The sequence below is a fragment of the Atractosteus spatula genome, unplaced genomic scaffold (assembly GCF_055471065.1).
Source record: "Atractosteus spatula isolate fAtrSpa1 unplaced genomic scaffold, fAtrSpa1.hap1 Scaffold_180, whole genome shotgun sequence".
NCBI classification, from domain to species: Eukaryota; Metazoa; Chordata; class Actinopteri; order Semionotiformes; family Lepisosteidae; genus Atractosteus; species Atractosteus spatula.
The window spans coordinates 1-14,073 of record NW_028296742.1 but is presented as its reverse complement, the minus strand read 5'-3'; the positions used below and the strand labels follow the sequence as shown (position 1 = coordinate 14,073).

The 14,073-nt window shown below is 46.9% G+C and overlaps 1 non-coding gene and 3 pseudogenes across 1 annotated transcript; all 4 read left to right on the top strand.

Annotated features, from left to right (window-relative positions):
- The first annotated feature begins 10,973 nt into the window (after positions 1-10,973).
- Positions 10,974-11,092, top strand: LOC148808977 (5S ribosomal RNA; annotated as a pseudogene).
- A 536-nt stretch (positions 11,093-11,628) lies between these two features.
- Positions 11,629-11,747, top strand: LOC148808976 (5S ribosomal RNA). The gene has a single exon (XR_016087722.1). It is a non-coding gene; the product is annotated as a 5S ribosomal RNA (ribosomal RNA).
- A 535-nt stretch (positions 11,748-12,282) lies between these two features.
- Positions 12,283-12,401, top strand: LOC148808975 (5S ribosomal RNA; annotated as a pseudogene).
- A 536-nt stretch (positions 12,402-12,937) lies between these two features.
- On the top strand, positions 12,938-13,056 carry LOC148808974 (5S ribosomal RNA; annotated as a pseudogene).
- The last annotated feature ends 1,017 nt before the right edge of the window (positions 13,057-14,073 follow it).

The following is a 14,073-nucleotide window of genomic DNA, read 5'->3' as shown; positions in this document are numbered from 1 at the left end:
ATATGCTCTTCTCTGTATCATTAAGTACTTCTGGGTCATTTCATGTACCTCGTGGCATCTTGGCCGGTGGTGAATGGCAGGCAGCTGCTCTAAAAATAACATGCCTATTAATATGATGTTGAAGACAAAACCAAAACAATACAACTTTGTTTTGCACTTTAAAATTGATCACAAGCTTGTCATATTTACAGTCATCAACTGATTTAGGCTGCTGTTCCTGTGAAAAATGTCCTTTGTTTAAGAAAGATTCAATTTAAAATCTTTAGGTTTTAAATATAAACCACTGGCAATATGGTAATCACTTTTACAACTTTTAAGAAGTTGCAAGATCCATATCCCTTCCTTATGAACTTGAACTTGAACTTGAACTTTATTGCCATATGTAACCGGTACTGGTACAATGGAATTCTTACTTACAGAAAGTCTCTCGATTGTAAAACAAGTGTAAAAAACAAGACAAAGTGCAAACAGTGCATCAAGACAATGTACAAACAAACAATAGACAATGTGCAAGTAAACATGTAGACAGGTTGAATGTAAACAATACAGACGTGTAAACAATGACTGGAGATGTGCAATAGATAAGAAATCATAAAGAGGTAGATGGTGATGGTGTAGGTGAGGTCCGAAGGGGATGGCTAAATGTGTTCGCCAGTCTCACTGCTTGTGGATAGAAGCTATTGAAGAATCTAGTGGTAAGTGTCCGTATGCTCTTATATCTCTTGCCTGAGGGCAGTGGGGTGAAGAGCTCATACCCGGGGTGGTGACTGTCCTCTGTGATTGCCAGAATTCTACCACGGCAGCGGTCCTCATAGAGCTGTTTAATCTCGGTGAGACCGCAGCCGATGATCTTCTGGGCCATATTGACCATTCTCTGCAGTGCCTTTCTTTCTCGCGAAGAGGTGTTGCCATACCACACGGTGATCCCGTTGGTGAGGACGCTCTCGATGGTGCAGCGGTAGAAGTTCACCAACACATGTATTGGCATCCCCCATCGCTTGAGGCACCTCGAGAAATAAAGGCGCTGCTGAGCCTTCTTCATGATAGAGTCAGTGTTCACAGTCCAGGTTAGATCTTTAGAGATGTGAATTCCTAAAAACCTAAAGCTGGTGACTGTTTCCACTTCCATTCCATCAATACTGAGTGGGCTGTGAGTGTATGGCCTGTGTCTCCGAATGTCCACTATTAGCTCTTTCGTTTTCTTTATGTTCAAGTCCAGGTTATTGCTATGACACCACCTAAGCAGCTGTACAACTTCATCCATGTAAGTGGACTCGTCATCATCACTGATCAGTCCTATTATGTGGTGTCATCGGCAAACTTAATGATGCGGTTGTTGCTGTGTCTTGCTGTGCAGTCATGAGTAAATAGGGAGTACAACCTTGGACTCAGACAGCAGCCTTGTGGGGTTCCAGTGCTCAGGGTGAGTGGTGTTGATGTTTTATTGCCTATCCGCACCACCTGTGGTCTCTCGATAAGAAAGTCCAGCAGCCAGTTGCAGACAGAGTTGCACAGACCTAATCCCCTGAGCTTTGTCACCAGTTGACTGGGTATGATGGAATTGAATGCTGAACTGTAGTCCACAAACAGCATTCTCACATACGAGTTCTTAGTGTCCAGGTGTTCCAAGGCTGTATGTAGAGCCAGGGAGACAGCATCATCCACTGATCTGTTGTTCTGGTAGGCGAACTGCAAGGGGTCCAGGGACTCTGTGATGGAGGAGTTGATGTGTGACAACACCAGCTTCTCCAGGCATTTCATCACCACAGATGTTAATGCTACTGGGCGGTAATCATTCAGGCATGTCACTTTTGCCTTTTTGGGGGTTGGAACAATAGTGGTTTTTTTGAAGCAGGTGGGGACCATGGACTGTGACAGGGAGGAGTTAAAGATGTCCGTAAGCACTGTGGTCAGCTGGGCTGCACATGTCCTTAGGACTCGAGGTGGTATCCCATCAGGCCCTGCAGCCTTACGGATTTTCACCCTGCTCAGAGTCTTCTGCACGTCCTGCTCTGAGAGTTTCAGAACAAACTCGCCCTGCACACTTGGGGTCTTCTCAGCATTGCCCGTGTTCAGAGCATCAAAGCGGGCATAGAAATGGTTCAGCTCGTCAGGCAGGGATGCGTTGTTCGTGTCAATCTCCTGGCTGCAGCCCTTGTAGCCTGTGATTGACACAGCCTCCGGGTGTCAGCGCACTGCGTTTCAAGCCGCACTCTGTAGCTCCGTTTGGCGTGTTTTATGGCTTCCTCTAATGCATACCGTGATTTCTTGTACAGCTCTTTGTCCCCCGATTTGAACGCGATGGATCTATCTTTTATCTCAGACCAACAACGCACTGACCTGTTCGCAATGGGGGAGGTCTTCAGCTTCTGTTTGTACTCAGGAAGCAACAGGAGAGCGATGTGGTCCGACTTACCGAAACTCGGTTTGGGAAGCGCTTTGTATGCTCCTTTTATTGTTGTGTATCAGTGATCCAAAATATTGCCTCCTCTTGTCGGTACTGTGACATGCTGAATGTATTTTTGCAGTACTTTCCTCAGAGTGCAGTGGTTGAAGTCGCGAACTACAATTGAGATGGCTTCTGGGTGGGAGTTTTCGTGCTTGTTGATAATGTCGTGTAGTTCACTATGTGCTGCTTCCACGCAGGCTTGAGGTTGAATGTAAACGGTTGTGATGATAGTGGCGGAAAACTCCCTCGGCAAATAAAAGGGTCGACATTTTATGGTCAGGTGTTCTAGATTCGGCGAGCAGGATTTAGAGATTACCTTCACGTCGGTGCACCACTTGCTGTTGACCAGGAAGCAGACGCCTCCTCCTTTGTGTTTGCCGGTTGCTTGGTGGTTTCTGTCCATGCGGTAAATGGTGAACCCCTTTGGCTGGATGGCGGTGTCCGGGACGCATGCATTCAGCCAGGTTTCAGTGAAGGCATAAACACAGCAGTCCCTCAGGTCCCTTTCCGCGTTGATCCGACAATGTAGCTCATCTATCTTATTGTCCAGTGACTGAACATTAGCTAACAAAATAGACGGCAGCGGTGGTCTGTGCGGACGCCTTCGTAGTCGCGCTAGTACGCCGCCTCGTCTCCCCCGGCGTCTGCCCACCTGTTGTTGTTGTTTGCCGCATCTTTGTCCGATCCAGCAGGTGGGGTCCGGTACGTGAAAAAAGTTGTTTGATGACATTAAGGAGTCTGTCCTCAGGTTTAAAAGCGTTTGTCTATCATAAGTAATGACAGACATTGAGCGTCCAACACAAAACAAGAGTATTAACGTATAAATAAACATTAAAACAGACACACAACGAGAGAGCTTTCTGTAAACCATCGCCATCTTTCCATCTTTTCTTATATCCTTGCTGATGAGAATGAGAAATGCTATTTTCAAGACATTAACACGAATATAATTTTTACATTAATTCCAAGGTACAAGAAAATGAATATCTTCAAAATATGCACTTTAATATACTTACTTAGTTTCTTTTTTGGAAATGGTCAGTGAACCAACCACTCAAGAGCTTGTCCTTCACCTTGAAATTATTTCCTGGAAATGCTGTAATCACAGAGGAGCTCTTCTCCCCTCAACAATGTCCCTTTTTGTCACAGACAGAATTATGACAGGCTGTTCGTTGATTATAAATGACTTTCTTACAGCCCTTACATTGTCTTTTCTCTTTGATTGATTTATCCATCTTCCGATTTGCCTCCTTATCCGGGAGGCAGGCTCAGTGTTTTTCACGAGCATCAATGCACAGTTTTTGTGCAGGTTCATCTGAAAAGAAAAGACATCTCATGTCTCCCTCTGTCATCTGTGAGCTTCAGCAGTTGTCTTTGTGATGACCTTGCCATTGTAATCACACACCACCTCTCCCTTCTGGAAACACCTGGAAGTCACAAACTTCTTCCCCTTCACAGTGTAGTGTGCTCTCACGAGGCACCAGTTCTGTAGGGTTTGGGCATTTACGGGGACAATTATTAATTGTAGCTGTAAATCACAAAATTGATTCTTTTGATGGCTTTAGAATCCAACCATGTGATATAACTCAAACAACGCACACACACAGGTACTAATACATGAGGATACATTTATTAATACATAGAATATGCATGTAAACCTAACAGATCTTATCGAGAGGGTTATCAGAATACAAAAGGTATATATTCAGTCAGTTACCAAGAGTTACATATATCAAGAGGACATACGTTCAGTATATCATTCATTTAGACCGTTTCGTAAATGAACTTGGTTATAACTTCTACATTAGATACTCAAAACAAGTACTCTTAGGAATTAAATTGATATCAACTGGTTGGGATAAAAATTGAAATCTCAAGCAGTAATGCATTGAAGTTGAATACTCATCCAATCTCTGGGGATTCAGATCTCCTGCGGGCTCTCTGGCTCCGTGCCAGGCTGTGCTGTGCGGCTTGCGACGATGCACTGCTGATGCTCACCGACCGGCTAGTTAGTGTTGGCTTTAACTAGCAGAGTTTGTGCACAGGAGAAAAGATGAATGTGGGTCACGAGGCTTGCTGCTGATGCTAACCTCGGGTGGATCCTTTGGTTACTCTCTGTCAACCTCCGCTCTCGACTCTTAGAACAGAGGAAAGTTCTGGCACTTGGACACACTGGCTGTTCCGTGGTTGTCCAGGCTCAGGATGGGATGGTCAGGAGGCGCGCTGCGAGAATGTCCTACCCTTGGGAGCCTTCTACTCCTGGGCCGTCCTGCCCTGGAATTCTCCTTTAGAATTCTCCTTAGAAAAGTCTTTAGAATAGTCTTGGAGCTCTGTGTTGCCTGTTTTTACCTGGAGGAACTTCAGCTCATTCATTGTCTGAAAGTTCCATGGGCATCAGAATCCCACGTGGGTTACTCGGCCCTACCAGTCCCTGATGGGTTGATCAAGGTGAGATATGAGTCACTTACTCCTGACACTTAGGAATGTAGTCCAGATGTCCATCTGGCACTCCCTAGACAGATAGGCGCCAATGGATGACCATTGATCATGATAGCTAGGCTTAGCTAAGTGCATCCCCATTTGGGAGCTGTCCCTTATCAAAAGAAAACATCTTTAAATCAGCCTGCATGAATAGCTTCTCTGTGGCTGCACCACAGAGATGAACAGAGAGAGATGGGGCCTCATTTGGGAAAGCACAGCAACACTTAATTCTGTCTTATTAGTAAGCATTGCTGCTACATATCCCCCCTTTTTGAAGGTCACGAGGTCCTGAGGCGTTGTTGCCTTCAAAACAAAACTGAGTTAAGTGATGTCCCTTGTCATTAGAACATTAACCTTAAATGTCCACATTACTCCTCGAGAATTCATACCGGAACCAGCATTGGGAACAAACAGGATGAATAAAATCTGGAGTATGTATAAACACGGTAGGAGACATCATCTCAGTCTAGGCATTACACATCAGGAAGTTCACTGTCAGTATCTGATACCTCTGTAGGCAGATATTTGGGAAGAAGTAACTTCCTTTCTTTTGACATGCTACCTTTGACTCATTCATGCTACCCGGAGTACATCTTGATGTAAGAGTACAGCATTCAGAGTACACTGTCAGTCATGACCCAGCTACCCGGCAGTAGTGTTACAATAACAACAGTTCCTGTTCCCAGCCCCCCTGATAAACCACGACACCTGTGTTGGGCACCTGCCAGGGTGGGTTGGAGGTTTGTTCCATTAAAGCAAACTAACTACCTGTACCTCTTCAGGGCGTAGTGTTTCTTGGATTTCTATCCAATTCAATAGTGTGTCACCTGAAGGCATCCACGACCTCAAGTTTGGTCTTATATTGTCTGGTTCCAGACCGTACAGTGTTAAGTCACCAAGCTGTACTATGGCCTCCTCGGGAACTTGCAGGAAACTGTTGGTTAGGTAGCTGCATTGTGGTAGCTGTATCATGCCTGTCACAAGTCATAGTGACAGTTAAGTGTGGTGTGCTGACCAGCCATTTACTTCCCACCTGCTCTTCATGGGGTTCATTAACCTCCCTCTGCTCGTTAGTAGCTTTACACCCTTCATTGGTGAATCATTTAGACACAGCCAATGGATAGCTTTGGTAGCCATACCCATCTCAAGATTTGGAACCAAATTCAATCTTGGATTGCCTTCTGGGTGAGCTATGAGCGATGGGGTGGCTAATGTCACATACTCCTCTACTGAGAAGAGTGGAATCAAGTGGGTTGAGAATTGTGCCATGGCTAGACTGGCTACAGTGGCACTGAACTCCCTTAACAGGTCTTGTGTCAACGTTCTGGCCTGTTGCACACAAGCATAAACCCACTGTATAACACCGGCAATCATGTCCACTGGTTGGGGAATAAGGTTTAACCCTGTTGCATAGGAAATTGCCTGTAGGGTTTTCCCTATGCTTTCCAACTTTTGCTGCTGTTGATACAGTCTGTCACTACCCTCTGGCATCTCTGACACCTGCCTTCTTGGGGCAGTCAGGGTGAGAGTGCCAGTAGCAAACAAACCTACCAGAAATAGCAAATGCACAACAGTGGCGGCAGCAATCACTCCTCCCAAAAGTCTTTTAGGGTGGCTGATCCCAGTCATCTCCTTCTGAGTGACTGTTGCCTTTCTATGCTGGCTCAGCGTGTACATGGTGTCTTTCTCAGTATGCCATGTGGCATCTTGGGCACCGACATCCTGGAAATCTGGGGAGATCTGACGCAGCTGCTGATGCTGCTCCTCCATTTCCAGGGCATCTGCTTTTTCGATTTGTTCATGCCTGTGCTCTAGGAACCCTGCAGGGGGTGGTGCAGCGGTGGAGCATGCCTGACCCCCGGCTGAGTGGTCATCTGGAGCACCTGAGTTATCTGGAATTGTTACCCCATTCTCACTGTTCAGGTCCACCCTGCACACTTCCTGATTGAGGAATCCCTCTATCGGCATGTTTACAGTCGTTCGCTGGGGGCCGGTGTAGGACACCTGCTCGCTCCCCCCTTCCCTCGCTAGGGGTTCAGGGAGCTGCCCCAGCACTGGGATAGCCAGTTCACAGTCTTCGAACTCGCTATCACACACCAGGCCCGTGTCAGTGCAGGCGGGGATTCTGACACCCCACTTTTCCGTGTTCTGCACTGGCAGGCGGGTGGCTTGACCATCCAGCTCCAGTCTGGCTGAACCACTGTTGGTCAGCCTCAGACTGACAGACTGAGCTGGTGGCTGTAGGAAAACCGGCTTGGCTTTCATTCCATGTCCCATATGGGGGACTGGGTGTGTTGGAAACCCTGCCGTTGAGGCAGGAAAATCAGGTCGGTCTCACTCACTACCTGGTAGTTGTGAGAAATAATGTTACCTGACTGCAGGTTCCCTGGGTCACAGCAGAGGGAATCGGCATCTGGGATCAGGTGTGTCCACAGCGCAGTAGTCTCAGCGTCCAGCTGGACCTCCTGTCTAACCTGTGAATGTTGCACCAGGGGCACCTGGTGGTGGCCCTGTGACAGCTGCTCAAGCAGATCCTCACTGATAGAGGACCTCTCAGGGCTAAGGGTGAGGGCTACATCACCAACCTGCTCTCCTGCCATCTGGATCCCTTCCACCACTGCAGGGTGGTGGTCCTGACCCCTCTTGGGTGCCAGGGTGCACAGGGAAAGCTCCTTTTCATCGCCAGGTGGGGAGATCTGCTCCTCTTTAGGGATGTAAAAGGGGTGTGCTTTACCTGGTGGATCAGGCGGCTGCTTGGAGCACCGCTCCTGTGGCATGGAGGCTGTTGTGACCTCAGCCGGGACATGACTTCCCTGTATATCCGGGGAACAAGAAAATATTTTTATTTCTTGTCCAGAGGGAACAGAAGGAATCTCCACATAGGCTTCTGTGTTCGGTGGGCACTGTGTGAGCACAGTCTGCCTCTTGGTCCCCCTTTCCTTCTGTACAGAAGGCTTAGGAGCCTTGACCTGTTTCCACACTTTGCCTTTCTGGTGATCCACCAAAGGTTCCTCTCTGAGTCGCATGCCCTTTTCTTTTTCTACCATTTGAGCTTGCTGTATGACATCAAACACCTTTCAACCTCAGTGTCAATCAATGTCTCACTGTGTAAGACATCTCCCATGGCAGCCTTGAGGTAAAAGCTTCCTGCTTTTCCTCTCTGTTTTACTGCCTGCTCTGTGACTTCAGGGGTGGAGTCAGCACTCGCTTAGGAGTGGCTGACCTCATCCAGGCAGGAACCCTTCCACTCAATCAGATAGACTGAGGGAGGGAGAGGGGGCCGGTCTCCGCCTCCTCCAGTGAAGAGTATCAGCTCATTCACGCTTCCGGCAGCCTTGTGGAGCGGTTGTCTCTGTCCTAATAAAACTTGTTCAAGCCTGGCTAGGCGGGAGTTTACTGAATCCTTTTGTTCAGCTTTATCTAGCCCTTTCCCTCCCCCGGTGTTCTCATGGCACTTAGGACGCTGGGTGCGGTCCTGTGTGCCTGCTTTGGAACGGGGCTTAGCCAGCTCAGGAGCCTGTGCTCCTTCGAGCAGGGGGGAATTAACCCTGCTGGCTCTGATGGCGAACACAGTCGCTTTAACAGCTTTTTGCTCAGAGCGACTTTGGACATCATACTCCCAGGCTTTCTGCACGAATCTCTTAATATCAGTCATTTTCATGGTCTGTGCATCTGTATGCATTAAGATCATCTTTCTGACTGACGGGTGGAGATTCGCAATGAATAAACCCTTGAAATGTGTGTTCTCTTCGCAACCCTCATAATTTCCCCTGCAAAATGAGTTAGTCTAAGTCTCTCGTAATATTCGCGAGGGGACTCTGCTCTCTCGTGCTTAATGTTAAGGGCGGCGGCTATCGCGGCAGTCAGGTCAATAAACGCACTGTATTCTCGGATAAGTGCTTGACACAGCTCTTCAAAGTCATCACAGACTTTCTTCATCTGCCTAGCCATCCACTCATGTACAGCTCTGCTGCTAGTTTTCCTGACCAGAAACACTTTCTCCTGGTCTGTGGCGTTTGGCAGGTACTGCAGGGTATACCTGAGGTCTTGAATATAACTCTCGATATTATTCTCTGACACTGCAGGGTCATATCTCTCCATGTCCTTCGCTAGCTCTCTCAGAGAATGGAGGTTTATTCTCCTAGCTTCTCCGCTGACGGAGATATGACGGAGATCGTGGTCAGACCTGTCGCTGCTAGAGAGAGTGCTTAATAGCGACTCGAATTCAGACCTTTTAGCAACCATCGTTAAACTTAAAGAGTATTACTTTTAAGTACGAAATCACAGTTCTACCACAGAAAACCACAAGATCAAGTATGCAATCAACCCGGTTGATCGCAAAAGATCACAAAACAATCAAGCACTGCTTAAAGAGCAAGGGGAAATTTTTTCCTTTCGGCTTTCAGCACACTGTATTGTCGCGTATGAAACCCGCGGCGTTTTATATTGAATTATTCTGCTTGGTTGACTCATTTCAGTCTTACCATAGCCCAGGTATGACTGAAATGACTCCAGGGATGCCAATAAATGTAGTGTGCTCTCTGAAGGCACCAGTTCTGTAGGGTTTGGGCATTTACGGGGACATTTATTAATTGTAGCCGTAAATCACAAAATGATTCTTTTGATGGCCTTAGAATCCAACCATGCGATATAACTCAAACAACGCACACACACACGGGTACTAATACACGAGGATACATTTATTAATACATAAAATATGCATATAAACCTAACAGATCTTATTGAGAGGGTTATCAGAATACAAAAGGTATATATACAATCAGTTACAAAGAGTTACATATATCAAGAGGACATACTTTCAGTATATCATTCATTTAGACCGTTTCATAAAGTGAACTTGGTTACAACTTCTACATTAGATACTGAAAACAAGTACATAACTCTTAGGAATTAAAGTGATATCAACTGGTTGGGATAACAATTGAATTCTCAAGCTGTAATGCATTGAAGTTGAATACTCATCCAATCTCTGGGGATTCAGATCTCCTGCGGGCTCTCTGGCTCCGTGCCAGGCTGTGCTGTGCTGCAGATGCTCACTGACCGGCTAGTTAGTGTTGGCTTTAACTAGCAAAGTTTCTGCACAGGAGAAAAGATGACTGTGGGTCCCAGCAAGTCAGGAAGAGGACTGGTTCATTCCTGATGAAGTGCTAGTTCTGAATAGTGATTCAGCTGTCCACAGATTACGACCTGTTCACGAGGCTTGCTGCTGGTGCTAACCTCAGGTGGATCCTCTGGTTACTCTGTGGCAACCTCCGCTCTAGACTCTTAGAACAAAGGAAAGTTCTGGCATTCGGACACACTGGCCATTCCATGGTTGTCCGGGCTGAGTCTCAGGATGGTCAGGAGGCGCGCTACGAGAATGTCCTGCCCTTGGGAGCCTTCTGCTCCTGGGCTGTCCTGCCCTGGAATTCTCCTTTGAATTCCCTTTAGAAAAGTCCACGAAATAGTCTCTCAGGCCCTCTGTGTTGCCTGTTTTTACCTGGAGGAACTTCAGCTCGTTCATTGGCTGAAAGTTCCATGGGCATCAGAGTCCCACGTGGGTTACTCGGCCCTACCAGTCCCTGATTGGTTGATCAAGGTGAGATGTGAGTCACTTACTCCTGACACTTAGGAATGCAGTCCAGATGTCCATCTGGCACACCCTAGACAGATAGGCGCCAATGGATGACCATTGATCATGATAGCTAGGCTTAGCTAAGTGCATCCCCATTTGGGAGCTGTCCCTTATCAAAAGAAAATATCTTTAAATCAGCATGCATGAATAGTTTCTCTGTGGCTGCACCACAGAGATGAACAGAGAGATGGGGCCTCATTTGAAAAAGCACAGCAACACTTAATTCTGTCTTATTAACAACCATTGCCGCTACAAGTGAAAGGCTGAAGTGAAATAGAGCGGGGACGAAGGCAGTGAAAAGAGAGAAAGTGGGAAGAAGAGAAAAATGCAAGGGAAAAAAAGTAGCATCGTAAAAGAGGTGACGGAGCTGTCCTCTCTATAAGAAGGGTGCCAGCGAGCCTTGGTCTTGCTTACGGCCACACCCCCTTGAGCACGCCTGATCTCGTCTGATCTCGGAAGCTAAACAGGGATGGGCCTGGTTAGTACTTGGATGGGAGACAGCCTGGGAATACCAGGTGCTGTAAGCTTTTAAGCGCAGGAGGCGCCCTATCCCCGCTCGCTTGCTCATTCCCCTGTTCACACGTGCAGTGCGGCTTGTCCGTCTGTTTATTTGTCAGATTTGGCGAGACACGGGTGCTTGTGTATTAGCGTGAGCGGTTTTTATTCTGATCATTAACAGTTTCTCAAGTCTGCAAAGGATCGAGGAAAGGTTTATCGCCAGCTGAAAAGAGACGCAGCCCTTCGGCTGTGGAGACTTGTTTGGCTGGCATTCGGGGAGTCGCGTTTTTCAGAATTGTACTGAGATGGTTTTCCACAGAGCTCAGATGTCAAAGCACAGCAGCAGCTCTCCACAGCGATCCTCTATAGCGCCCTTTCTCCCGCAGCTCCGTCCTCATTGGAAGGAAGCAAGAGTGAAAGGCTGAAGTGAAATAGAGCGGGGACAAAGGCAGTGAAGAGAGAGAACGTGGGAAGAAGAGAAAAACGCAAGGGAAAAAAGCAGGGTCGTAAAAGAGGTGACGGAGCTGTCCTCTCTATAAGAAGGGTGCCAGCGAGCCTTGCTCTCGCTTACGGCCACACCCCCTTGAGCACGCCTGATCTCGTCTGATCTCGGAAGTTAAACAGGGATGGGCCTGGTTAGTACTTGGATGGGAGACTGCCTGGGAATACCAGGTGCTGTAAGCTTTTAAGCGCAGGAGGCGCCCTATGCCCGCTTGCTCGCTCATTCCCCTGTTCACACGTGCAGTGCGGCTTGTCCGTCTGTTTATTTGTCAGCTTTGGCGAGACACGGGTGCTTGTGTATTAGCGTGAGCGGTTTTTATTCTGATCATGAACAGTTTTACAATTCCGCAAAGGATCGAGGAAAGGTTTATCGCCAGCTGAAAAGAGACGCAGCGCATCGGCTGTGGAGACTTGTTCGGCTGGCGTTCGGGGAGTCAGGTTTTTCAGAATTGTATTGAGATGGTTTTCCACAGAGCTCAGATGTCAAAGCACATCGGCAGCTCTCCACAGCGATCCTCTATAACGCCCTTTCTCCCGCAGCTCCGTCCTCATTGGAAGAAGCAAGAGTGAAAGGCTGAACTGAAATAGAGCGGGGATGAAGGCAGTGAAGAGAGAGAACGTAGGAAGAAGAGAAAAACGCAAGGGAAAAAAGCAGCGTCGTAAAAGAGGTGACGGAGCTGTCCTCTCTATAAGAAGGGTGCCAGCGAGCCTTGCTTTCGTTTACGGCCACACCCCCTTGAGCATGCCTGATCTCGTCTGATCTCGGAAACTAAACAGGGATGGGCCTGGTTAGTACTTGGATGGGAGGCCATCTGGGAATACCAGGTGCTGTAAGCTTTAAAGCGCAGGAGGCGCCCTATCCCCGCTCGCTCGCTCATTCCCCTGTTCACACGTGCAGTGCGGCTTGTCCGTCTGTTTATTTGTCAGCTTTGGCGAGACACGGGTGCTTGTGTATTAGCGTGAGCGGTTTTTATTCTGATCATGAACAGTTTTACAATTCCGCAAAGGATCGAGGAAAGGTTTATCGCCAGCTGAAAAGAGACGCAGCGCTTCGGCTGTGGAGACTTGTTCGGCTGGCGTTCGGGGAGTCAGGTTTTTCAGAATTGTATTGAGATGGTTTTCCACAGAGCTCAGATGTCAAAGCACATCGGCAGCTCTCCACAGCGATCCTCTATAACGCCCTTTCTCCCGCAGCTCCGTCCTCATTGGAAGGAAGCAAGAGTGAAAGGCTGAAGTGAAATAGAGCGGGGACGAAGGCAGTGAAGAGAGAGAACGTGGGAAGAAGAGAAAAACGCAAGGGAAAAAAGCAGCGTCGTAAAAGAGGTGACGGAGCTGTCCTCTCTATAAGAAGGGTGCCAGCGAGCCTTGCTCTTGCTTACGGCCACACCCCCTTTAGCACGCCTGATCTCGTCTGATCTCGGAAGCTAAACAGGGATGGGCCTGGTTAGTACTTGGATAGGAGACCTCCTGGGAATACCAGGTGCATTAAGCTTTTAAGCGCAGGAGGCGCCCTATCCTCGCTCGCTCATTCCGCTGTTCACACGTGCAGTGCGGCTTGTCCGTCTGTTTATTTGTCTGCTTTGGCGAGACACGGGTGCTTGTGTATTAGCGTGAGCGTTTTTTATTCTGATCATGAACACTTTTACAAGTCCGCAAAGGATCGAGGAAAGGTTTATCGCCAGCCATTTATTCTTATCATGAACCTTATATACTGTATCTCTACATCCCATAACCTTTAACGGCAGGTGCCTGGGTGTGGACATGTTGTGATGTAATATTTATTTTAAAAGTAAACATTTTAGTAAAGTCTGTTATATTGTTAAAATCTATAAGCGTTATAAAGATCAATTTTTGCTCGTGCTTATAAGTTATCGCTGCTAAATGCGTCTTATTCAATTATTTTAACACTTTTATGACCTATCCACTAAAATATAAAGTCCCGCCCTACAATGCTCTTCTCAAAAGATAAAATAAGTTTTACATTTTTTGATTCAATGTAATTTCTTTTCTAGAGAAACACACATCATTTGAGGATTGGGTTGCATGTTAATATTTTTAAGGTTTAAAGACTTTACGTTCACGGTACGTGGAAAATCATTTCAAACTTTTGAAAAGTTGTTGAGAATTTGTCATTGAAATAAGCTTACATATTTTAATTCAACGTGATTACTTTTCACTCTCGATAAAACACGTGTGATTTTGGGGCGGGGGGATATGGTGGGGCGTTCTAAAACATCACAACCATTTGAAAAATGTCTTGAGCATGGTTACAAATTTGGAGTTTATGTTTAAATTAGCCGACTTGCCAGTTTTGAAGTGTGACACCTGAGCTGTGAGGCCCCGATATTGACTGCTGCGAAAATGGCTTCTTTGAGTAGTGAATCATCGGATTCCTCTGCTATGCAAACTGAAGAAGTAGGTTGCTAAAATATTTTTTCTGATAGTGGAATTGTTGTTTCAATCTGCGTTTAGCGTATTTCGTTTTCAACACTTTGCCTTCTTTTTAGCA